General features: G+C 43.5%; 1 non-coding gene across 1 annotated transcript; it reads left to right on the top strand.

The window, feature by feature from the left end:
* On the top strand, positions 16,149 to 26,131 carry LOC106504771. The gene is made up of 3 exons (XR_002346870.1): positions 16,149 to 16,768; positions 19,546 to 19,639; positions 25,921 to 26,131. It is a non-coding gene; the product is annotated as an uncharacterized LOC106504771 (transcript).

Below are 27,480 nucleotides of genomic sequence, written 5' to 3'. Positions count from 1 at the left end.
CTGAACATAGCGCAATACCGCCCCAAGCACTTCAGCCTCTTCACTTTATCTCCGTATTAAGATTGTACGGTCTTTAAAAGCAGGGGTATATTTTCCGTCTTTCCATCCTCCCGTAGCTGCACACAGGTAAGTCCTTAGGACACATCAATTGAACTGAGTAGCGAATGCATTTCAGCTTCCTGTTTTTCACAAAGAAGAAAAGGGCAGCAGTGCATGAGCAAACAACCACAACCAACTGCATCCTCCGATGCTTTTCTCACTATTATATAGAAACTCCAGCAGGAAACCACAGCTATATCCTTTTTACCATTATAGGAAAATCTTATGATGCCTGGCCAGCCTCAAGGAGCTTGACTGATATTGCACAGTGGCTGTGACTGTTTCTCCTCAACAGGTGCTTTACGACAGATTTGCTGTGTTTCTCAAGGGCACGTTCCCACAGAAAAATAGCCTTAGTGATAGTTACACCGTAACCCTGGGTTAGGTGTCAATTATATAGAAAAACAATAAATACCACTGAAACTCAAATCCTCCCCCAAGTAGCTGCATTTAAAAAAGCAAGACAAAACACGGATGTGTTAAAATTCCTTATTTCACTGAGACCTGTAGAGATGTCTTAACGGACCAAATGCATGACCCTCTTACTCAAAAATCATGAAAGTACTGTTTTTTTCTTCTTTGTGTTCAAAGTGGCCCAAACATTAGACCATTCTAGCTATGACAGACAGGAAGTCCTCTTTGTCCATTGTCATGTATAAACCCACGCAGGATTTGCACAACACGTTTTCAATTTGTAACATGAGCCTTGATGATGTGTTGTTATCAATGAAGGGACTTTCCACTGAGGATCTGAGTCGTTCTGGAAGTACAAAGAAAAGCTTATAGAGGAAGGCCAGGGCTCTCAAGAGCTTTAGCTGCAATGGGAATCGCAGCCATGTCTACTCATTGAAAGTCAGGGGTATAGAAGTCTGTGGCTTTCCTGATGCTCACATTAGCTTGTGTGTCAGTTCTCCACAGAAGGTTTGTTTCATGAGCAGGCATGTAAATGAATGAATGAATGCATGACTGCTTAGTGGTGATGGAGGAGAGGAGACAAAAAGGCTATCTGTCCGTTCCAGAGAAGGCCGACGAGACCTAAAATGCAGACAACAGACCCAAGAATAAAGAAAAAAATGCAAGACCGTTAAAAAAAAAATTGGGTGTGGGATCAGAATTGAACTTAGGGATTTCTGAACCAGCCTTCTCATTTCTAGAGTAAACCTGAGATACCCTTGGGCAGTGACATGGTTTCCTGTGCCACTTGTGACACAGAAGAGTGTGACATCTGCGTACCTCTTTCATGACTTTTTTTGCCTTGGGTACTTCTTATCTAAATTGTTTTGTTTTGTTTTTTAGGGCAGCACCCGTGGCATATGGAGGTTCCCAGGCTAGAGGTTGAATCGGAGCTGTAGTCGCTGGCCTAGACCACAGCCACAGCAACGCCAGATCAGAGCCGTGTCTGCAACCTACACCACAGTTCATGGCAATGCCAGATCCTCAACCCACTGAGCGAGGCAGGAATTGAAACTGCGTCCTCATGGATACTAATCAGCTTCGTTTCTGCTGAGCCACAACGGAAACTCCCTAAACTCTTTTTACTTAATATTTTCCATTCAGTTTTCTGTAACTGGGGCAGCAGTTAAAAATATGAACCTGCCTTAAGAAATGATATCTGTAAAATCACAGGCTTGATGTGCCAGTGATAGCATATTTTTAAATATATACTTTAGAATTATTCTAAGTATTTTGTATTAAAATAGATTCATAAATTCAAGGTAAATCTGTATACTGCCTAAGATCATCTCACGGGTCAGTGATGAAAATCGCTTGCACTTTGAAAAGCAGTGCATTCAACTGTGCCACCTCCTGAAACAAAGACTGGATTTTGAAACAGTGCAAGGTGGTAAGACATTGCAGGTTGATGATAAGAGTCCAGTCATAAGACTAGTGCCTGTAGCGGACTTGGGTTTTTGTTTTGTTTTTACTTTTTTTTTTAACTCGGAAAAAAATCAGTTGCTTATTACTTAAAAGAAATTAAGGCAGAACTCATGACTTTATTTTTATTTTATTTTATGTTTTTGTCTTTTGTCTTTTGAGGGCCACACCTGCAGCACATGGAGGTTCCCAGGCTAGGGGTCCAATCTGAGCTGTAGCTACCAGCCTACACCACAGCCATAGCAACACTGGATCCCAGCCACATCTGTGACCTACATCACAGCTCAGGGTAATGCTGGATCCTTAACCCACCGAGTGAGGCCAGGGATCAAAACTGCATCCCCAGGGATACTAGTAGGGTTCATTAACCACGGAGCCATGACGGGAACTCTAAGAACTCATGACTTTAGAACAATTAGTGGATTTTCAGGTTAAAAATGGATAAATAGGAGTTCCCGTTGTGGCGCAGTGGTTAACAAATCTGACTAGGAACCATGAGGTTGCGGGTTCGGTCCCTGCCCTTGCTCAGTGGGTTAAGGATCCGGCGTTGCCATGAGCTGTGGTGTAGGTTGCAGACTCGGCTCGGATCCCGCGTTGCTGTGGCTCTGGCGTAGGCCAGTGGCTATAGCTCCGATTCGACCCCTAGCCTGGGAACCTCCATATGCTGCGGGAGCAGCCCAAAGAAATAGCAAAAAGACAAAAAAAAAAAAAAAAGGATAAATATAGGTATAGCCATACTCCTGTCAAGCACCCCTAGTTTATTAGAAATAGAGTTTTAAGAAGGAACTTGTTCCCAGTGGGCCTCCTGTCCACAGGATGCCTTTTGTGCAGCGTTCAATTTGCAACTAGAATCGTTAGCTGCCAGCTCTAATAAGGAATTGCTCATTTCATAAGTAAATGAGTGTCTATGATTAAAACATCAATCACGGATACACTAGTTCTATAAATAGCTGCCAGGTTCAAAGTCCACAGGTAAAGCTCCACATAGACACATGCCTGGTTTTCTTTCTCGTTCAAGGCACGTGCTGTGCACGTGAATGTGAAATGCATCTGGTTTTTCTTTCCGGAAACAAAGACGCGTTGTTTGCAGAACATGTGTGTCACCTGGATAGTTTGATAAAAACGTTTTGTTTTCCAATTTTACCACCTATACAAAGGTGTGTAAAGGTTTAACCTAAAATGTTTGTCCTTGGACTCACCCTGTTTGCTTTAAAGGGTGACTTACCACTGATTTAGAACCACTCGCATTTGCTTTTGAAAGAGCACCCCATGAAATCTGAGCGAGCAAAAAGCAGTCTGCAAAATCCTGCCTGGTCCTCATCTTTTGACCCAGTGTCTGTAGCGTTAATATGAATAAGGTTCATACACGGCAGTGTCTGCAGCACAATGGGAAAGGGGTGTGTGGCCTTTGAAGTTAGACAGCTCCGGATTCTCAGCCCTGTCGATTACTACCTGGAGGACTTTGGGCAAGTTATTTCATCTGCCTCCTCCTCTCTGAAATGGGGAGAATCGTAGTACAAACCTCATAGATTTGTTGAAATGAGAAATGAGTTTAGCCCATGCTGCTAGCAGAGAAGCCTCAAGAATGAAGCTTTGGAAGAATCAGAGGTCATTACTTAGGCGGATCTATACACGCTCTGTGTCCCATTTCCTTGCACTGGAACATAGACGGATAAAGAGAAAGGCCCTTGGTTCTCTCCTGCCCAAGAACCCGGGTGGCAACGTGGCCCGAGTGAGTCTTTTGGTTTCTTGTGCCCGTTTACCCCACTTCACTTCTTCTTCCCTCCTGTGCCAGGTTGGTCTCTCGATTCTCTTCCAAGCATCATCTTTAGCTCTGTAATCCAGGTACCCTCCCCCTTCTCCCTGCGCCACCACCTCTGGGCAGCCTGGCTGGGACGTTCTCTTCTGAGGAAGCGTAAATACACAGAGACAGAATCATTCCCCAGGTCTGCAGAGACATAAATGCCCACTTGAACTTCCAGGGTCCTAACTCTGGAGAGGAGAGCTAGGGGAAAGTGGTAAGCACCACGGCAGGGAACAGAGCTAGCTGGAGCGTGTGGCATTTCGAGGAGCAGCTGGGAAAACAGCTGGGTATTTTCAGTGCCCTGCAATGGGTCCATTACTCAATAACGATCTGACTTGAGTCAGATCGTGCCCCCCAGCGTGGAGGTGATCCTGAGAGTCTAAGCAATTATCTAAAACCATGACCTTTAGACTGTCTAATAACACACCAGTGTATCACAAACCATTTATGGGCGATGATAAAGTACCCATGACAGCAAGTGATTTATGAAAAAAATAATTTAGAGCGGTTTTCTCTAATATCAGCTATGCTAATCTCAATAATAAAGCCATCCCTATAATAATTTCACTTTCATGCATCTCGCTTGTTTGTGTGAATGTTTTCTGGAATAGAAGGGAAAAAAGGAGTTCCCGTCGTGGAGCAGTGGTTAACGAATCCGACTAGGAACCATGAGGTTGCGGGTTCGGTCCCTGCCCTTGCTCAGTGGGTTAACGATCCGGCGTTGCCGTGAGCTGTGGTGTAGGTTGCAGACGCGGCTCGGATCCCGCGTTGCTGTGGCTCTGGCGTAGGCCGGTGGCTACAGCTCCGATTCAACCCCTAGCCTGGGAACCTCCATATGCCGCAGGAGGGGCCCAAGAAATAGCAACAACAACAACAACAACAAAAAAAAGACAAAAAGACAAAAAAAAAAAAAAAGAAGGGAAAAAAGAGGAGATGCAGTTACGTTGTGTTTCTGTCATCCTTGTGGGGAGGGACCTTCCTAGTGTGTCCAGACTCGTCACGAGCAGAAACTGAGACAATTTCTTCATCTTCTATCTGTCCCGTCTTGGTCACCCTTGCTACCCTCTGTGTCTTCGTTATTTTTAGCAGAAAAAAGTTGTTCGACACCTTTGGACTTATTGTCTTTATTTCCATGGCATGAAGGAAGCATAGTGTGGGAAAGACCTCTTCTGGTTTTCATGTTGGAAAAAAAGGAACCCAGGTGGGCGAGCAGGTGGCGAAGCCGTGAAGACGGACGGAAATTGAGCTGACTCACTAGGGCCTAAGGAAGGAAGAGGGAGGCACAGGGGGGCTTGGTTGGGACCCAGAAAGCAGCCTGGTTATTAGGCTGCTGGGGGAAATCCCGGAGATCCGAACCAGGAAAGGAGCCTCTTGTAACTTTGCAGAGCCCTATTTATGAACGAGTTTATCTAGCCCACTAGTCTGGGAATTATTTGAGCATTCCGGCTACTTAAAACAAAATTATGGGTGTATCGTTGACTTATAATGTTGTATTAGTTTCAGGTGTACAGCAAAGTGAATCAGTTATACATATATCCATGCTTTTTTTCCCATATGGATTATTACGAACTATTGAGTAATTTCCCTGTGCTATACAGTCGGTTCTTATTAATGATTTATTTTATATACTAGTGTGTGTATGATATTCCCATCCTCCTAGTTGCTTCCTCCCCCAGACTGTGTTTTATTCAACTTTGAATCCCTAGCACATAACAGAGGGTCTAACATATAAAGAACTCAACACTAACTTATTAAATAATCCAAGCATCTATCTTACTTAAATCAGAGTCCTTGGCAAAGCCTCCTCCCACATTCTGTACTTCATCTCCTAAATAAATTCCTGTTTCCAGTTTGAGGAACGTTTTTCATTGATTTACAAAAGCAAAAAGACAAAAAACAAAAAAAAAAACAACAACAACAACAAAAATACAAAAGCAGAAGTACCAATGTGACCTCAACCCAGTCCAGCTGGCTTATTAACTTTTTTTTTTTTTTTTTTTTTTGTCTTTTTAGGGCCACACTTGAGGCATACGGAGGTTCAAGGCTAGAGGTCAAATTGGAGCTACAGCTGCCAGCCTACACCACAGCCACAGCAATGCCAGGTCTGAGCCATGTCTGTGACCTATACCACAACTCACGGTGATGGCAGATCCTTAACCCCCTGAGTAGGGCCAGGGAGTGAACTTATGTCCTCATGGATCCTAGTCAGCTCTGTTACCGCTAAGCCACGGCGGGAACTCTCAGCTTATTAACTTTGATCATCTCTTCCTGAGAGCTGGACTCACCACTCAAAAGCCACAAACCCCAGAGGGATCATCTTTAAAAACCCATCACTGTAATTTTAAGCATGAAAATAAGCACCAGGGGAATAGAAGAATAGTTTCATAAGAGAGCATTAAAGTTTCAGTGTAACTAAATTTAAGTGTAACTAAATTTAAGTTTCTTGAAAATCACTAAGGGAAAAAAACCTTAACTTTATCCATAAAGAATCTGAACACCTCTGGTCTTTTGTACGTGATGACTACATTTCAGGTGACATGACACCTGCTAAGGAAAGACACTCTGTCCCAAGCAAGCACGGCGTCCACGGAGCACTGTGTCCCTTGTTGGCTTCCATTGATACTATTCTCAGCGCTGTCTTCTTGGAGTGAAGCTGCTGGAGCACCGGCACTTTAGGATTAATAATTAGGTGCGAGGATGTTTTTAGAAGCCGGGTGGGAGGCACCACGTGGGGGCGGCAGGCTGTGAAGTATGATGAGGAAAGGAGTGTGGCAGCCGGGGTTGAGAAAGTAGGAGAGATTTCAGAGAACTGGGTGGCAAGGGCTTTTTCTACTTAAGAGGTCTGCCCGCGCTTTCCGTCTTGTTGTCCCCCAAAGGCATTTGTCTTTCTTTCCGACACTAAGAAATCCACCCTGACAGAGTCCGCTCATTTGCAGCCTTATTAACAGAGCAGTTCTGCACAATCAAGTGGCCAGACCCACGCAGGGATCCGGTTGGCCACATGCAAGGGTTGGAAGCACAGCTGACGCCCATCCTTGGCGGGGCTTTCCTCCGTTGCACCGACACAGCTACACACGGGGATGTGGGTTTAAACCAGTCCAGATGGTTTATTCTCCAGGCCAGGCCTACCAAATAGCATGCACCATCCATTGAAAGCTTGAGATATGCTTTCGGCTTTCAGGAGGCTTTGCAAGTGTACTGTCTACAGAAGGCGGTGTACATAGAGTAAAGATATGGTGCATTTAAAAATACATAAAGCAATCCAGTGTAAACTTGTGGTCAGAGAATACATAAATATTGTTCAAACGTTTTATTTATTTTTATTTTTGCAACGTGTGGTACAGTAAAAAGCAAGCTAGGAGCTCCTGTCGTGGCTCAGTGGTTAATGAATCTGACTAGGAACCATGAGGTTGCGGGTTCGATCCCTGCCCTTGCTCAGTGGGTTAAGGATCTGGCGTTGCTGTGAGCTGTGGTGTAGGCTGACAGCTACAGCTCCGATTGGACCCCTAGCCTGGGAAACTCCATATGCCACAGGAATGGCCCAAGAAATGGCAAAAAGACAAAAAATTTAAAAAATTAAAAAAATAAATAAATAGCAAGCTAGCCAACAATTTCCACTCTCCACTATTCTCTTATTGATGGACCAGGTCAACTCAGTGTGTATTCATTAACCTTTCAGAGAATCTATGTATTTTGATGTTAGACACTGTTTAGAGTCTCATAAAAGTTTCTGGGAGTTAATTTCATGACAATGTCTCTACTTTGTAGAGGCGCAGCAATTTCATGAATACACTCAGAGCCCTGGGGAGCCTAGCAGTACTTAGGATCCATCTAGTTCGGCCTCCACAGCTCAACATCTATAGCTTCAAGAGAGCTAACACAAAAAGGGAAGCTGTTGGTACAAGGGACTTATATAAATATAGTCTCAGTGTCAGAGAGACAATAGGGGTTAGTGGGACTAAAATATAATAAAGAGAGATACCATGTACAGTTATTCAACTCCAGTTATTCCCAGCTTAGGGAATGTGGGTTGGTGTTTCTTATTTTATTTAAATTAAATTTTATTTTATTTTATTTTTATATTGTCTTTTTTTTAGAGCTGCACCCAAGGCATATGGAGAGTTCCAGGTGAGGGGTTGAATTGGAGCTGTAGCCATCAGCCTACGCCACAGCCACAGCAACACCAGATCTGAGCCATGTCTATGACTTATACCATGGCTCATGGCAACACTGGATCCCCAACCCACAGAGTGAAGCCAGGGATTGAACCTCCGTTCTCATGGATGCTAGTCAGATTCGTTTCCTCTGAGCCACAACAGGAACCCTGGTGTTTCATTTTTAAAAATAGATCTTCTGATTTTTAAATATGGGCTTAATTAAAAATAAATACCCGCAGGCCAAATAGAACATGATCTTCCCGCTGGGCCCACGGAGGGCGGGTTTTCAATCTCTGATCTGAAACAGACATCCTTAAGGCTGTCCTGGCAGTTTCAGTGAAACACACCAGGTACTCAAGGTCAAGCAGTCTTCTGCTCTGAGAATACGCATATGTAGATAAGAATCATCCCCCTATGAAAGCAGAGTGCATAGGTGTTTTCACTCCTTCATCGGAGTCTAGACCCTGACCCTGACATTGACAGACAGCTGCTCTCTGACTGCTGTCAGAATTTGTTCAATTTCAAAACAAGACTGATCCTCCACACCCACTTGTTTGAAGCAATTTTTTTTTTTACTCATTCAAGAATGCAGGGGAATCCAGTTCCTAACCTTAGCTCTGATTAAAATTCTCATTAGCGTTAAAATTCTGGTCATTTTATTTTTGCCTGTGTATTTTAAGGACAAATAATTTATAGGATTCAAAGAAAGGCATGCTTAGAGAACAACAAAAGGAGAAATTAAAAATTCACGCTACGTATAAAACAGTAGTTCGAAACAGGTCTAAAAAAGCATGGAGAGCTTGCTGAAATAATTGCAGTCTAAACCGTGTTTGGTGGGGATTGAGAAACTAATTTCGGATGAAGACATGAGCATTCCAAAATGAAGTCATGGCAAAGGCAAAGACCAAAGTCCAACAAAGTGAAACCCACAATGAATCAAATATCTTGTGTAATTTTGACCAATCAATTTTAAAAAGTGAGGAATTTCATGAGAAAGCATATTCCCATCAGAGTGGGAAAAAAAAAAAAAGAAAAACAGTTTAAACATTCTATATTCTATTCAGCAGTCCTGTCCTACACGGCTGTAATTCAGAATAAAAACCCAGAGGCGATGCAAAATTCTGAATCCTGATGATATTTGCCATATTGTCCTTATTAAGGCAGACTCGCAGGCAGAGGCTATTAGATTTTAGGAAAATTGTCAACAAGAATTGAAATGAAAAGATGCTGATTACTCAGAAAATATACTGAAAGCAAACACTGAGCTTCCTCAAGCATTTCATTTACCCCAAGTTCTTCGTTATAAAGAGAGTCTTCCATAGACACAATAAGGTTATTTGAATTGGAGTCTCTTTAGAAATCAATATCCTGGGAAAACAATCAAGAAACTGTTTATCCCCCCAAAACATCTTGCTGATTCCCTTTAAACTAGATCTCTCACTTTGTTGGACCATTTGCAATTCAGGCTTAAAAAAAGGACTCTGCACCTTCTTTCCCTCCAGAAAATTAGTAGATGCAAATGTGATTTTTTAAGGCGCTCTGGAGCTCCCTGTCCAGCTGTCCATTACTGAATTAGCAACAGCACTGAGGTCCCTAGAGGGGCTTGTGACTTTGTGGATGTTACTCTCTAGCCTCAAGGTTTTTTTTTTTTTTTTTTTTTTTTTCAGGGTCTGCTTGGTTCTGCGAGTGTCACAGGCTGCGATTAGTGACTAAAGCAGTCATCCTAGAGATGGCTTGGTTATCTGCCCGGTTTAGGACCTAAGAAAGTCGCCTTTTAAAACTGAATCTGGGTGTGTAAGGCCAAGAAAGCGCCTGGCCTCAGATCACACAGCTGATCCCCACAATTTTTCTATCACAACAGACCCCGGGGACAGAGATCCCTGTGTTGTTATTTAGAAAGGCTCACCGCGGTGACTCTTAGTTTTGGAGAAAGGGCTGCAGGGGTAATTTGATGTCTTTCCCTCACCCTCAGGAGCCCTTCAGGTCCTCACTTTGGGTCCTGTTCCTCCTACCCTTAGTGGAGAATTAGAAAGAGGAGGTCTAGCTTTTTTTTCCTCCCCCCCAGTTCTAACAGTGATTTCGGATAATTTATTAACATGTTTGGGACTGTATTTTATTTTATTTATTTTATTTTTTGCTTTTTAAGGCATACGGAGGTTCCCAGGCTAGGGGGTCCAATCGGAGCTAGAGCTGCCAGCCTACACCACAGCCACAGCAATGCGGGATCCGAGCCTCGTCTGTGACCTACACCACAGCTCGTGGCAACACCAGATCCTTAACCCACTGAGCGAGGCCAGGGATCGAACCCGCATCCTCATGGTTCCTAGTCGGATACGTTTCCGCTGAGCCACGACGGAACTCCTTACCTGTAATCTTTTTACTTCCTTGTAAATAGACAAGACTGAACAATGGTGTCCAAGCCTGGTGTTTGGAACCCTTTGTGGACCATCATAGGAAATAGATTTCTAAGCTCTCTACCTGTGGATTCGGATTCAGATTTCACAGGTCATAGCATTTAACCTTCCAGCTAAGGGTCAGTTATTACTGACCGGAAATAAAAACTTGGGTGCTCAGTGATGCTTCACAATAAAGCGGATAGTCTGATTACAGACAGGAACAGTTAGAAAGCTGCTACTATGCTGCCAACTCCAATATGTCCAGATAAAGAGCAGTGCAAATTCTTCTCACTGGCATTCAAAACAGCAAGTCGTCTGAATTGCAAGGGTGTCTATATACATTTTCCCCCATAAAATTCAACAGATGTCTTTTCAATGCAAAAGCAGCCTCCACATGTTTTTATTATTCCAGACTTGACTCAGGCAAAAAAGCTAGATTATCACTAATCTAAACATTCTGATGTGGAAGAGAGAAGCTAAAGAGGAGTCCAGGACATCTTCATAAGAAAAGTGAATTTCCATATTTGACTGCCTTCCAAATCAACTAATTGAAGCCCATGAATTTCTATATGGGCACAGATTCTTCTGGTTAAAGGTACAGCTTTATTCAAGAGGATGTCAACACCCTACCGTTGCTTTATTGCACAGGAAAGATAGAGCTGAAAAAAGCCCACCCAAAGTTTTCAGAAACACGAGTAAAGACTTTCTTCTCTGATTTTTATCTCCTCAAAAGAAGGCTGCAGCTACAGCAAAGTCCTCTGAGGTTAATGTCTCAAAATGCATAGAAACATTTATCTATTTAGCTAAAAAGATGGACAAGTCAGAGAGCAACTGAAAAAGAACACCCGGCAGATTCTACGCTTCCTTTTGTGCGTTCTGAAGACCAAGCGGGCCGATTCACCATCACAGAGCTGCCAGCGCCCCGCACAGGGCCTCCCACCCACAAGGCACTCGAGAAAGGACACGTGCTGAAGACAATGGAAGGGGTTTGCTCCATTTTACGACAATCACTTGATCCCTCTGGGGCCAGTGACTATACTTGTGTTCTGAGAAATGAAATAATCGTGCTACAGTGTGGCGTAATTTCAAGAGTTCAACCATTCCATTCATTTGGAACAAGGCTTAGCCAGTACCTTATTGCAAAAGAATGAAAAAGGTGCAGGAAAATACAGATTAAGGACAGATTCTTCTGCCTAGATTCTCTTCCAGTAGCAGGATTAGGAAAAGAAATCATAGGCAATAAAGAACAATTTGGGGGTCATATTTTAGTCTAAACCCAGATTCTGCTATAACCCTCTTCTCCCAACTTGATATTCATTTTTGCTTTTCTAAATACTCTTTTTTTTTTTTCTTTTTTTAATGTCTTTTCTAGGGCCGCTTCCGTGGCACTTGGAGGTTCCCAGGCTAGGGGTCCAATTGGAGCTGTAACTGCCAGCCTACGCCAGAGCCACAACAATGCCAGATCTGAGTCGTGTCTGCAACCTATACCACAGCTCACGGCAACGCCAGATCCTTAACCCACTGAGCAAGGCCAAGGATTGAACCTGCCACCTCATGGTTCCGCATCGGATTCGTTAACCACTGAGCCAAGACAGGAACTCCCTAAATATTCTTTAATAAGCCTCACATTTCCCCACCTCCCTCCTGCCTTCCTCCTCCTATGCCCCATCCCTTTGTCACTGCCCACCCAGATCTATCCATCTTTGGTGGACGAGCTCAAGGTTCACCTCCACTTTGCACGTTTTTTGGATGAATTCATTCCCCAAGGATCTCCCTCTCCTCTGATTTTGCTGCCATGGAAGTTCCTGGTAAATTACCACGTCTTGCCTTTCTCAAGACCGTTTTGCTCTTCGGAATATGGCATAAATGCTTGTGTATTAGGTCGCTTGCTGACCCTCAGAGTCTTGCAAAGTGAAATCAGCTCTTCTATGTAACACTTAAAGTAGCAGCTTTTGGACTTTTTGAAACATGATGCATACTAAGGATATATGTTTTATCATAATCCACAGTGTTTATACATGTAAATACATATTTAAAAGTTCTAAGAACAATGCTTACTTCACCTTCTATTTTACTCTTATTTTGCTTCTTAAGAATAAAAATGCTGGAGTTCCCATGTGGCTTAGCACATAGGTTGAGGATCCGGTGTGGCCGTAGCTGTGGTGTAGGCTGCAGCCACAGCTCTGATTGATTTGATCCCTGCCTGGGAACTTCCATGTGCTGTAGATGCAGCTGTAAAAAGAGAGAGAGAAAAAAAAAAGAAGAATAAAAATGCTCCAAGACCCAGTAAACTGACTTCACAGTGGGTTGTGACCAGTTCTTGGAGGGCACGTATTGATTACTCTGGGATGTCTGTCTGTATTTCCCGCACTTAAAAATTGAATTTATAATGATCTGTGGTCTTGGGCTCTTACTTTCCCTGAGTTACTTTATTTTTTTTGCCTTTGGAAGTCGTCTGGGACAATTCAATGCTTGGGGTGTAGAGTCGTTTTCATTCTTTTGCCCTGAGCCCTGCTGTCATAAACTAAGATTTCCTGCATTTCTATAAAACTCAAATCTGCATTCTCTCTTATTTTCACAATATGCAGCAGAGGTGGTCGACCTTTTGTGGATGAAGGCACTGAGGCACAGAGAATTCAGACTTTCTCAAGGACACATCTCCTTTTTCATCAGGCTACTGTAAATTTAGATACATATGGGAAAGATAGAAACGGGGCTAAACCCAGCTCATGGGAACAACAAAAACCCTCAGTACGAATGTATTTACCTAACTTATCGGGATCAAATGGTCTACGGACCAGATGAGGTAACAGGACTTCTGGACTTGGGTTTGAGGATTCTTCCTCTTCCTTCTTCACCCCATCTTTCCTCATAGTTTCCCTTCATCCTCATAGTTTTTCAACCACCCAGAGCTACTTGTTCTTCCCGGGCCTCTGCGTATGTTGGTTGCTACCCCAGGAATGCCCTTCTCTCTCCTCTTCACCAGCCGGGTTCCTCACCCTTCAGGGTCCCTGGGAACTGTCCTGGTCCTCTCCTGCCCCACAACCAGGCTTCCGCAGCACTCTGTGTGCTCCTGAGCCTGCCACTTACCTAGCTGGTCCCCGCTGCCTCCCAAGGTTTGCAGGCTGAGACTCTCCTATTCCTCAGTCAAGGACTATGTCAAGTTCAGGATAAAATATGTTGAAGGTGTAAATGAATCAATAAGCCAGTGCATAAAGAGCTGCCCCTAAAAAAGCTCAAGTGTGATCTGGCCTGGAAGCTTTTGTGATTTTGTGATTCTCTGACCGGTATTTTAGGGCTTGCCTAAAGGCTGCAGATTTTGTGACCAGAAATTCATACAAGTGAAGGATAGCTGCGCCTAACACATTCTTCCAAGTTCATTGCATGACCAAGGATATATTGAAGGGACGAATAATTCAGTGTATTGGACTAGTGTAGGGAGACCAAAAAACAAACAAACAAACAAAAAAAACAACAAAAAACCCCCCCAAAAAAACCCAGATTTAAAAACTGCTTGTTGGAACCAACCCTGACCTCCTACTGAGGTGGCTCTGATTCGTATCAAGACTCAAACCTGTTTGGCATCTGAAGCCATGTACTTGTGATTTTGCCTTCATTATTTTTATAAAAGTCTAGTTAGTGATTAGGTGAAATCTCACCCCTCCAAAACGCACCCTACAAGGATCTCTTTGAGTTCCTTTGCACTGTTTCCAAAATAAATTCCAATGATATAACAGCTAGATTTGCCATTTTTTACTTTCTGTTTATGAATCAACAACCTATTCCCCCCACTAAAGCCTGAAAAAGCTTGGAAAATGTTCTCCGTGATTCTATCTCAAAACAATATTCTCCAATGCCAACTCCTGCCATCCCCTGCTAGCCACTGAGACGAGTTCCTTCTTTATGCTGTGACTCATGTATCTTGATTCCCACAGTTGTTACTCGGGGCAGGCCAATGGTGAGCACAATGGGAAAGAAAGAATAGTCTCTAACTGGAAAATAAGCACATTTGGGAGAAGCATACTCAAAGCATTATCAAAGTAAAATTTGCAGCAGCACCAACAAGAGCAAACAAAAGCCCACGCAAGAGATGTGTAAATATTTCATGAAGCTAAAGCCTTAATCAACTCTCTCGAAATCTTGCTGGTGTTGTAAACACTTCAGTTTCTTCCAGTCCACCATGACCCAGATTCCTTGCAAAAACATGGTCCAGTGGATCTTTAACAAATATGTCATGAAAAATATTTAGATGGAGCATAGCCAAGGTATGACTTTTCAACAGGAAGAAGATACCTTAATACAAAGGGGTGGCTTGGTGGGGAGATTCCTAGCGCGGGTTCTCCCATCCCCCTCCAAACCCTTGCCTTCTCCCCACCGCCTATGCTGCTTTCTGGACATTCACATCATTTTAACCTTGAACCACTTACACCCCAAGACGGGATTTTTCCCAATGCCCCCCCCTCCCCAAGCCCTTCAAACCTAACAGGGCTTTGCTGCCTTCCCACCATTCAAAATCCAGTTTCCAGTGTCTAAGACCTCGCTTTCCCCACCCACCCCCCTTTCACTGGCCATTGTTGCGTCTGAAATTTTGCCTGTATCTTGTAGATCTGCCTGGTTGGCATGAAGATCGGTTGGGTGCTCTGGTTGACAGTGTTCAGTGATTTCTTAAATCCATCTCCAAAGAACCGTTTACAGCCTCTAGTCTCTACCCTGATTTAATGTGGTTCCAAAGTTCACCTCTAGATACTGAACAGCTCTCTACAATGATTTCTCTTTATCCACCTCTGCCCGCCCTTCTCTCTCCGCCTATCTCAAGAAAAACTGTCTCTATGAAAACCATGTGCACACACACACAGGCACAAACACATATAGACTGTATATAACGCTAGCATCCTGACCTGAAAGGGAATAAGTGTAGGAAAATGAGAAAAACGCCTGTGTAGTATTGCCTCCCCCCCACCTCCCCGCGCCCCGCACCTCTTTGGGTATTCGGTGTGCAGACCTGATTGATTATAAATCTCCCCAACCCAGGAACAAGAACAGCAGGCGTCTTCTCCCATTTACCTCCAAAGCCAGAGCCTAAGGGAGCAATGACCTTGCCGAATTCATCACCTGCCAGAGAGACTGCCCCTCCTGGAGCTCAGGGTGGGACGGGGAGGAGAGCAACAGGCAAAAGGGATCACCCGGCAGGCAAAATGCGGAACCAAATCCAGTCCCCATCGGCACCGAGCACAACGCCGCGGCTCCGGTTCCCCAGGGCTGGACGCCGGGCAGAGGTGGCGCGGGGGGCGTCTCCTCCCGTGGCTGCCGGTCGCCTACCTGCGGTCGCCCGGCTCTCCCCGGCGCGGCGGGACCCCTGCCTGCGCTGTGGCGGGGGCTCCCCGTCGCATATCCCAGGCAGCGGCTCTCGTCGCCACGCCGCCGGCTCAGGCGGGCTCGGGAGCGGAGGTCCTCTGCAGACCTGTTCCGGGAGCGAGCTGGGTGCCAGCAGGAACTGAAATTACTATGCAAAGAGCAGAGGCGGCGCGCAGGAGCCGGGCGGAGACCGCGGGGGCCGCCCCCACCGCGGGGCCGCCGCCGCCGCCGCCCGCCGCCGCCGCCGCCGCCGCCGCCGGGCGCCGAGCCGAATTGGAGGTGGGAGCTCACGTGCTCGACAGCTCACCCATCAGGCCCGGGCTGCACCCATCTGTCCTCGCAGGGCAGCGCTGCCCCGCCGGAGCATCCGAGGAAGGGGCGGCAGGAGCGCAGGCGGTGGCAGCCGCGGCGTTGGCAGCAGCGGCGGCGGCAGCAGCGGCAGCGGCGGCGGCGGCAGCGGCAGCAGCAGGACGCCGAGCTCCGCCCCCGCCGCGCCCCCGCCCAGCCTTCCTGTCCCGGGGGACCGGGTTGCGGCAGCCGCGGTCAGGGCGAGACTGGGCAGGGGCTGGCGGCTTGGGGTTCGGCTGCAAGGAGACCCACAGCAGGTGGAAAGTTAGGAAGGGGAGCGGGCTGGGGCCGAGAGCGGCTCGGCAGGAATTCTGGCCCTTGCTCCTCCCCCAGGTCACCAGACTCTCTGGCTGTGTCTAGACTCCAGCCTCCGCCGACGGTTTCTAATAAAGCCACGTGCACGGAAGATCTGAAAGCAGGGAGACCACCCGACGTTTCCTAGGGGTTGCAAGATGCACAGTCCCCTGCGTATTTGGGGGTGGCACAGCTGACAGTGGTTCCCGTCTTCCCCCCAACCCCACCCCCTACTCCCCTCTCCTGGGCGTGGATGGCTTTGGGAAGCGTCCACTCCAAGCGGCTCCAGCAACACTGAATGGATGTGTAGTATGGTTAGCAGCTGGAGACGGAGCAAACGATGCAATGAAAAGAAGTCACATTCACGGCGTATTTGCTGGCAGGCACTGTGCGAAATGCCTTGTATGCAGCCTCTGTGATTCTCTTCACGACTCGGTGAGGTGGGTGTTAACCTCCACTTTATTGATAAGGAAACCGGAGGCGTCCATGATTTAGACACTTTGCTCGAGGTCACACCGTAGTAACCTGCCCAGCTGGGACTCAGAATACTGTCACAGCTCTTCTCCGGCACATGGGAATCCCTTGGGGATCTTGTTAAAATGCAGATTCTGATTCAGTAGGCCAGGAGTAGACCTGAGGAGCTGGATTACTAACAAGCTCACAGGGGGTGCCCATGCTGCTGGCCAAGGGATCAAATGGATTAAACCACTAGGTCAGGGATTTTTCATAAGTTGCTTCTGTCCTGCAGCTCTAGGTGATTGACAGCAACTTCCTAAAGGTGGGTTAAGAAGGATTCTAAGGCCAGGTCTCTGCGGCTCTTGGGCAAAGAGTTTTTCAGTCCATTAGCCACATCCGATTTGGTTGGTAGGGCGAAGTTTGTGACACGTTTGCCGGGTGGCCATCCCTGCCATAGGCCGCTGTTACCATTTCTGAAATAACACATTTGTTACCAGGGTAGTGATGCTATAATATTTACGTGTGGATGGTTTCATTCCAGTCCTCACCCTTGTTAAGAAAACCTCAGGTCAAATTTCTACATCTAATATTTGTATACATAGAACGTTTTAACAAAGTGCTTACGGGAGTAATTTTATCTGTCTTCATAACGCTGCTTTCACTGGAAAGGAAAGGGCGGTAGAGTGATTTTTCTGAGATGACCCAATAAGGAAACATGTCATGGGGGCTAGATTGTGCCAGCTCTCTGGCTCAGGGCTGTTTTGATTCTACCACTGAATATTTCCTTCTGCTAGGAGACAAGCTATCTACAGACTTAGCGGCTTGATGCAACACAAATTGATTATGTTATCGTTTTGGAGGTCCAAAGCCTACAATAAAAATAGGTTTGACAGGGCTAAGATCATAGGGTCATCAGGGCTATGCGGTCCTTCTGGAAGCTCTGAGGGAAGAATCTGTTCCTTCCAATTCTCATCCAGCTTCTGGAGACAGCCTGCCTTCCTTGGCTTTTGATCGCATCCTCAGACCTCTGTTTCTCGCTTCTACGCTGATTCTGACCCTTCTGCATCCCTCTTATAAAGACTCCTGGGGAGTTCCCGCTGTGGTGCAGTGGGTTAAGAATCCAGTTGCTGTGATTCTGGTCACTACAAAGGCACAGGTTCGATCTCCAGCCCAGCGCAGGGGGACCTAGCATTGCTGCGGTTCAGATTTCCAAATAACCCAGAATAATCTCCCCTTTTCAGAATCCTTCATTTAGTCACATCTGAAAAGGCTCTTTTGCAATACCAGGTAACACATTCTTAGGTCCCAGGGCTTAGGAGGTAGATATTTGGGCAGGGTCACTACATCTACCAAAATGTCACATATCTTAGGTTTCTACTATATTTTACTCATCCTTCTCCTCTGTTGGTTTCTCAGACTGCTGGGACATTTTTTCCCCTGGAAATATACACTTGAAAATCATCTAAGAGACAATAACAAATAGGTATTGGCAAGAAATACCCCAAGACCCTGAAAAAGCCATGCTGATGCCTAGGATTGTGGCCATGAAAAGAACACATGGATTAGGAGATGTTTATTGGTCTGAAGGCACTGAGATAATCCTTAGGGGAACTCTAACCATAGTTAAAGGCTCATTTTGGCAATGCAGAATTTTCTGAAAATTCTACTTCTCAAAGTTAGGCTGTTTCGAGGAGGAATAGGGCCATTCAAAACTCATCCAAAATTGAGTGTACGACCAAATTTCAAAGCCTGGTAACTATCAGAGTGATGATAAACCTTAAACTAGCATGTCAAGCAAAGTCACCTCCTATTTTTTAACACCTCAAGGCACTGAAAAAAAAAAGGCTCTGACCTACCCGAGTTTAACATTTCACTAGGGACACAGAATTTCTAGAAAATGATACCAAGGGTTTAAACCAACAACAGGTGAAGCAATGGGAGACGGTACTTGATGAATTGCCAAGTGAATTAGATAAAGTGAAAGTTTTCCCTGGAGGTTAGGTGGGAAGTTGGAGACCAAACTGGAAAGATAAGTTAGAAGGTTATGTTGCAAAGGATCCTGAGTGTTAAGCTATGGAGGTTAGACTTCACTTGCAGTAATAACGGTAATAATGCCTCTGTTCACAGAGTGCCAAGTAATTTACCAAGCGCTTTTTACGGATATTCAGTTATTATTCCCCTCTGCCCCCCGAGAAGCAGGCCACCACCGTGCTTACACACACATACACACACTAGGTAGGAAAAGAAATGCAAGCCTCTCATCAACTACTCTCTGTAAAATAGCAGTGCCTCTCCCTGACCTGGCACTCGTCTGTGCCCCGTGCCCTGCTTTATGTTTTTCCATCAGACTTCCTACCACCTCATGATATATATTTGTCTCTTGTATGTCTACTATCTATGAAGGCAAGGACTTTTTTTTTGTCTTCCTTCACTGCCAAAGCCCTATCACCTAAAACAGTATATACCACTTATTCAGGGCTCAGTGAGCTGACAGAATCATTACCCTCAATTTATAAATCAGGAATCAAAATCCCAGATGTCTGAACCAATTTTGTGATGTGCCACAGCTGTCATGCGCCTTTACCAAGACTAAAGCCCCCTGTCCATCCCAGTGCTTTTTTGGATAGTCTGTTTTCTTTCCGAGCCAAGGCTCTTAGAGGTGTTTAAACAGGAGCAGCACTCTATTTTAAATATATAAGAATTTGAGACCAGAATCTACTCTGAACGTCCCATCTTTCTGAAAAATTTTTCATCTGTTTAGCTGGATGAGCAAGAAGCACTGGCGGGAAGGAGTTTGCAACAGTAAAGGCTGGAGGGCTGCCGGCACAGTGCATTAGCTGGCACTGAGTCATACCGTAAGTTGTTTTGTAATTGTTCTCTGGTTAAGTCACATGCACATAGCTTGACACTTTGTACTAAGCTTTTGGGGGCTCAGAAACTATCGCATCTATGCTTTTTTTTTAAATTTTTTTAAGTATCCATGCATTCAGTCCAATACTGGATTCTAAATAGACTTTAATCACTGCATGGTCACAAGTTGGCTGCCATTGCTTTAAAGAAGTCACATCCTTATAAATGACATTCAAGACAGTGGAGGGGTTCCAAATATGCCACCACAAAAGATGTCACTTTGGCATAAGGATTATTTTGAGCTGGAGGCAAACGAGACTCAACAGATGCAGAAAGAAGCCGAATGGAGTTTCCCTTATCTGAGTGAAAGCAGAAACTTCTGAAAAAATGGGGCTTACCCTCAGTCCCCCTCCTGGGGCAGTTTGAAGGCCATGAGGAAGACAGAAAGTCAGCACCAAGATAAGTCTGCAAACAAATCTTATTAAAATAACCTTGTTTTCCATTGGGTTCCCCCTATGTATTTGCCTTGCCCTAGTTTGTTTCCTCTAAAAGCCTAAAGTCCTTCTTGCTTGTCTTGTCATTTGTATACAAATTTATTGTTCTTTGTGAAGATGCTACACAAGTCCACTCTTTTGAGTTGCTCATCACTGAGTTTCTTCTGCATCTGGGACTGCTGTACATGTCAATAAACTGTTTCTTTTTCTCTTATTAATCTTTTGACTGTCTAGTTTGAAGGCTTCTAGTTAAAGAACCTCAGAGGACAGAGCTAAAAAATGTTTTTCTCTCCTCTGCAATAGGAAGAAAATGATTTCAGTGAAAAAGGGAACTGCTTCTTTTCATGGAAGGGGAAAAAAAAAGGGGGGGGGTTTCCAGAACTCACTCTCCTATTCATAAATCATTGGCTGGAATTCAGTCAGTAGATTTACTCAGGGAGGCTGTGAACGTGAGCACCCAGCCAGGAGGAACAAGCTTGCTATGATTTTCTGGTGCCACAATCAAGTCTGAGTTTTTGTTATTAAAAGAGAAGGACTGTAGGCTCTAGGATTATCCTGTAGCTGTGACTTTCAAGAGAAAGTACAGAAGTATAGAAATTCTGAAGACTCACATTAAGGTCCATTTTGATGTTATCTGACTCCTTTTGTTTTTCTGAAAGACTAGGTCAAGCCTCAGCCGCCTACCTATTCTCCTCCTCCTATTCTTCCTTCCTCCCTTCCTCTCTCCTCTCTCTCCCTTCCTCCCTCTCTTCCTTCCTCTTTCTTTCTCTTCTCCTTCTTTCCTTTCTTCCTTCTTCCCTCCTTCTCCTTCCCTCTCCATGTCTCTGATCATCATTTTTGACAAATTTAGTATTCTACTGTATGTGAAATCAATACACAGCATCATTTTTGTCATGTGTAGTGTTGACCTGTTAGGCTTCTACAACATCAGTTTTGTCATGCTTGGTATTCTACTTTGTATTAAATCAATGCCCTATTGCCGAAGGTTTAGATTCTCATCATCTGAAATATTTTTAAGATAGGCTTGTTCAGTTGATTGGATAAGAGACACTCAAATATCTGCTTGTCACACCAGTGTCATCTCTTCTTGCTCACATTTTCTATTCCTGCAGTTGGAGTTTGTAAAACACCCTAGTATTCTGTTCTACAACACTGCGACTGTGCTTTGATTTCGTGCCCTCCTTTCACCCGCCTCCTGAAATGCCCTTTCCTAGAGCCACTTATCAAATTTCTTTTCATCTGGCAAAATCTAGCGTATCCATCACCTCCTCCAGAAACCCTTGCCCAAACCACCCGTTCCCATATTTAATTACTTCCTCCTCTGTGATTTGTCTCTACCTGGTATCAATCTTTATTGTAGCTGATACACTGTACCATCATTTGTGGTCTTTGTTTTTCTCCTTTAATAAGCCCTGAGTTCCATGAGGACCAAATCTTTGTATCATATTATTTTCTGTTGTCAAACTTGGCACGTTGCCTATTGATTGTTAACATTTGTAGAATTTTAGCCCAACTCAACTTTTAAAAGGCCTTACTCTGCTCCAGGTGTTGTGCCAGGCATTTTGAAATTTATTACTCCATTTAATTAAAGTCAGAAAAGGGCTGGAATGATCCTTTTATAACAAAAGATGTGCAGCTAACTTTAAGATGGGGAGGAGGCCTAATTTACTTTAGGCTCTGAAAGTTGTGGTGGTGCCTACATTGCCTTCATGGGTGTGCAGTGTGGCAGTGTTTGGTCTTTATATTGAGCCATTTTAGCCATATACTCTTACAGATAAACCATCACCTTCTATTTAAACATCACACGTCATACATGTAAAAATCTATTTCAGAAAGGACCTTTTTTCAAATGATTATTTTTGCCAGGAACTTCTAGGCTATGAGGAGGAAAAAAAAATCCAAACAAAAAAATCAAAAATGTGCATGGTTGACAGCAGCTACTAACAGGTTTTTAGAAAGACATAAAGAGGTAAGGATACACAGGGACCCATTTATGAAAGAGAACTGCTGTTTCTGCCTTCTTAGCTTCCATTTACCCCTTGCTGATGACTGCATCTCAGTTTTCCACTAAGGAACCACGCCACAGTCCGTGTGATTAGGACTTGACTTGGGGTGAACATATGACCTAGAACCACCTGTCCCTGGCTGGAGTGACTGGTTCTTGGATGGTGCAAGACCCAGACTATTGCTAGAACTCTTGGGAAAGATGAGGTCTCTGACCAGTAAAATGTAAAGCTGGGGCTGCTAGTGGGGACTGCTTGCATGAAGGAGACATGAAGATGAAGGAAAGGAATGTGGAGTTGGGAGATGGAGAGAAAGAGATGGATTTCTATTTCTGGTGACATAATTTAAACCACTACCTGCAGCCATCCTTGCATTCTAGTTCCACCATGAATGTTACATTGCTCGATCGTTTTCAAGGTGGGCTTGTCTCCTGCAGCAGAAGAATTGCTTTGGGGCTCTTACAACAGCTGCACAGAAAGGCTTCATGTATTGCTCAGAATAGAGCCACAGATCCAGTGATCAACAGTGAAACTTATGGTCCAACAAAAAGCTCTCTGGTGACCTGGTCACACTCTTCCTTTAGAAGCAGCCATCTGCTGATGCTTCATTTTCTGAAGCCTTCAAGGACCTTGTAACTTTGTTTCTTTCTGTTTTTACACTTATATTGCTATTACTTGAATTACTCTTTTTTTTTTTTCCTGCACAACTTACATTCAAGCTTCTTCAACAGAGAATCTGATTGACTATTGAATATTCCCTTAAATGTATGAAGCGATTTCTTGTAGGTTGTTCCCTCTAGCATCATTTCCTGCCCCATGTCTGTCCCCCCTTTTTTGGGCTAATGCTCTCCCCCCACCAAATACATTTTTCAAGTCTCAGTAAAGCCATTTCCTCTCAAAAGGCTATCTGAGACTCTGGGATTGGGTTAAGTACTTCTCCTTTGTGTTCCTAAAGCACCTACCTGTTCATTACTTGGTATTTCATTGCCTGTGTATTTGTTTTTCTCCTCACCACCATTCCTAGACTTTAATTTCTTTGAGGACAGGATTTTTTTTTCTTGGTTTATGTGTGGCACTTGGCATGGTACCTAGCATATAGTAAATATGAAAAAAAAATTGGTTAACCATTGATAAATAATTAGAAATGAGATTACAGTGTATTCTGAGTCTCTTATCAAAAATACCATTGACCAAAACAGCAAGGGGTCTCCAGAGTTAGTTCACTCAACATGTTCAAGGTGTAACATTGGGAAAAGGACAGGGATGTAACTAATAAAAACTGTTGAGTGAGTTGAAAGTTCATATTCCCAGTTAACTTATGTAAATATAAATACATAGTATTGGGGAGGGATAGTGAGAGAAAGATAGCAATAACAGTTCATATGAAAAGGGATTGGGGCATGACATTCTACCAATTAGTACTCGACCCAGGGTTAGCATTCGATAAGAGCCAAAACCCTGCTGTTCCCTCAGTAGGGTTCTCATAGCAGAGCCTACTTGACAGATTGAGGATGACTCTGGAGTTTAAAGGTTCTTTCTTTCCCATAAAATTTGGCACCTAAACACAATCATTTGCTTTGATATTAGGCCAAAGTTTCTGAAATCTGTTCAATGTTGGAAGAAAGGATCAAAAGAGGAGTTAGCACTTTCTTCTAATGAGAAAAATCATAGATGATTGATAGACAGATAGATAAGCTAGTGTGAATGTATTTTTTCATTGCAGAGATTTGTAAGTTCCTGCCTCTCCCTTGCTCCATGTTGCTACAGACCTCAGGCTTTTTTTTTTTTTTTTTTTTTTTAACCATATATGCTCAAGCTTTTCAGTTCCAAAGCCAAATCTGACTGAGACAGGCATGACTCTCACTCTCCAGGTGATGGAATGTGGGAATAATTCGGTGAATGTCCCCATTGAATATGAAATGACTGACACGGGCTCTGAGCCACCAGGTCTGCGATGACAATCAATCTTCACCTCTCTTCTCCACCATCTTCTCCTGGTTGATATGGTCCTACGTCTGCCTGGTTTCTCAGTAATGCTTCATCTCTGGGCATGTCAGCCTGCTTTAGGCTCTGACACTTCTTAGCCCTTGCCAGTTCTCTTCCTCCAAGGGCAATGGGCTAATGGTACCTAGGCGCACTTTGTCCAGTAATTGGGTAAATTTCAGCTCCAAATTATATGGACCTCCCAGAAAGAAAATACAGTGGCATGTGGCTTCAACTATAACCACTATCTAGAGACTTGCTGCCTTGCTCAAGGCTGCTCCACCCTCATCCCCTGCCTTAAAGATATTAGTTGTATGTAATAAAACTTGCCATGTTCTTTCAGGTACTATTACTTTTTTTCTGAGTCAGGCCCATAACCAAATTAGTTTCCATAGTACACACTTTCCTGTTTCTGCGTCCTTCAGAGATCACACACATTCTCCATAAAAATAGAAAAATTATTCAACAATGTCCATCGACTGATAAATGATACATAAAATATATCCATATCATATTACTTGTCCGTAAAAAGAATGAAATATTCATAATACTTCAGTTAAAAATGGGAAAGGGATCTAAACAGATATTTCTCCAAATGAGATATACAAATGGTAAATAAACAAGCACATCAAAAGAGTTCAGTATCATTAGCCATTAGGGAAATGCAAATCAAAACCTCAATGGGATACTTACTGTCTCACACTCATTAGGATATCCCTTTACAAACAATGGAAAATAGTAAAATAGTAAGTGCGCCTGAGGGTGTGGAGAAGTTGGAATGCTTGGGCTTGCCAGTGGGAATTAACTATGGCGAGGCTCCTTTGGAAAAGAGTTCATCAGCTCCCTCCCAAAGTTAAACAGAGTTATAGGAGCCAGCAATTCCATCCTAAGTATAACTTACATATGAATGTTCATGGCAGCATTATTCATAGTAACCAAAAAATAGTAACAACCCAAATATTCATCAATTGATAATGGATACATGACATTGTATCTATAAAATATAATTTTATTTATAAATAAAAAGTAACAAGGTATTGACACCTGTTACAGCATGGATAAACCTAGAAAACATGCTTGGTGAAATAAGCCAGTCACAAAACACCATATATTGTAGCATACCACTGATACAAAATGTCCAGGATATGCAAATCTATAGAGACAGAAAGTAGATTAATTTTTGCCTCAGGATGTAGGGCTGTGGTGAGGAGAGGATGGGGAATGACTGGTAATGGGTATGGGATTTCTTTTTGAGGTGATGGAAATATTCTAAAATTAGATAGCGGTGAATACACTCAAAACGTTCAGTTATACACTTTAAAAGGGTGAATTGTATGGTATGTTAATTATACTTCAATAAAGATATTTAAAAATATTACTTTAGCAACGAGTTTAGCCTGATGGAATACTTTTTGAGAGTTCTTAACTATTATTCTAAGTCTGAGCACACAAGCCACCATTTCATCTCTAATTCAGTTTCCTTAGTGCATTATTCTGATCAATGATACTTACCCTTCTAAGTATGTCAACCATGCAAATAAATTGATACTCTGGTTTGCATGCCCATTTCTTGTGAGTTTTTCCAGTCCAAATCATCTCCCCAGAGTTTGATCATACTTGGGGTGAACTGATTGGATTTTAGCAACAGCAAAGCTAAACACTGGTCTGTGTTAGCGTCATCCAGGTATCGAATCCCCAAGAGACCCTGCATCAAAGAGTAGCTAGTCAGCCAGCTGGCCTCGTGCTCTTTCTTTTTGCCAGGTCTAACCTACAATAAATTAAATGGAATATTATTTTTCAATGCAGAACTATAAAGATTCCTGTTGGAAATGTGCAGCATCACATCACAAAAGAAAAAGAAACCAGAAATAAATGAAAACTCCGACATGGTTCCTGATTTTGTTTTCTGTAATAGATGTGAAACCATGGCAAGGATAAACAGTGATTTGGCATTCAGCATCACCACTGCATCAGGCATTTCTAAGAACTGAATTAATGAATGAATAAACTCATGTCATAAATATATTGTTTGTGGATTGATGAATGTATTCCATTTGCCCCAGATTAGATAAGTTTATCTAGTTTCATAAAATTGGACAACTCAAGGAGTACAACCTAACTTGTAGTATATGTAAATGATGTTTTCCAGACTTGTATAAAATGGAAAATCAGATTTACTTGATAGAATGGTAGGAAAACCTCAAAGAAAAACTGTGGTCTTTTTTTATATCCTACTTGCCTCTTACTTTAGTGAAGAGTAGAATTGTACCAAGTATCTCAGTTTACTTCCTGAAAACTGAAGTCATCACAGCACTCATTATGATTGTTATTTTTGGTATTTTCTTTTTTTTCAATTGATGTATAGTTGATTGACAATGTTGTGTTACCTTCTGCTGAACAGCAAAGTGATATAGTTACACACATACGCATATACACATAAACATACATACATTCTTTGAGTCAACGGAATGTATGTATATATATGTGGCTACTCAAGATCCCAAAGAAGTTTAGGCTATATTTGGTTTTCATGGTCCTTATAGACTCACGTGCATTGAAAACCATATTAATATAATGATGTCTGGTTGGGTCACCTTTCTGGCTGGTATTTACCATGAGGTGGTAGCTGAGACATTACTGATTTTCAGGTGAGGATCCAGATAGAAATGGGCAAGTGTATTTTGTAAACTCACTTCTGCTTTGGCTGCTACGTATTAGGGCTTCTCTTGTGGCACAGGTGAAGGCAGAACAAACATCTAATCAGTCCACGAAGTGCAAATAATGTGGTGGTACTGATTTCGAAATCCTGATTTCCTTACCTGGGAAGGCATGGTTATCAACCACGCTAAATGCAAAGAATACACACACACACACACACACACACGTATGTGGACACACACACACACGTATGTGGATATATACACATATGTAACATACATTCACCTGCATATGGAGACGGAGAAAGAAAATGTATTATGCGTGGAGATAGATACATGTGAAATATGTGTGTATTACAAAAAATATGCATATACATGAGGGATCCTCAAAGTCTGGATACATACGCAATATATTTTATTTCGTGTACAGTGAAGGGGCCTCTGACAAGATTACATTTTTCTAAATGTTACCATAGTTTCTGGAAACCTTTAATACACATGAAAGATAAATTCAAAAAACACTTCCCTAGGGGAGTTCCCGCCATGGCTCAGCAGTTAACGAGCCCAACTAGCATCCATGAGGATGAGTGTTTCCTGACTTGCCTTAGCATCCTTGCGTGAGTGGGTTAGTGCATCGCTGGATCCTCTTTGTGCTGCGTAGCTGCGCTAGTGATAGCCTGGGAACCTCCATATGCCACTGGTGCAGCCT

Source organism: Sus scrofa, chromosome 8 (assembly GCF_000003025.6).
Source record: "Sus scrofa isolate TJ Tabasco breed Duroc chromosome 8, Sscrofa11.1, whole genome shotgun sequence".
NCBI lineage: Eukaryota > Metazoa > Chordata > Mammalia > Artiodactyla > Suidae > Sus > Sus scrofa.
This window is presented reverse-complemented; position numbering and strand designations above follow the sequence as displayed.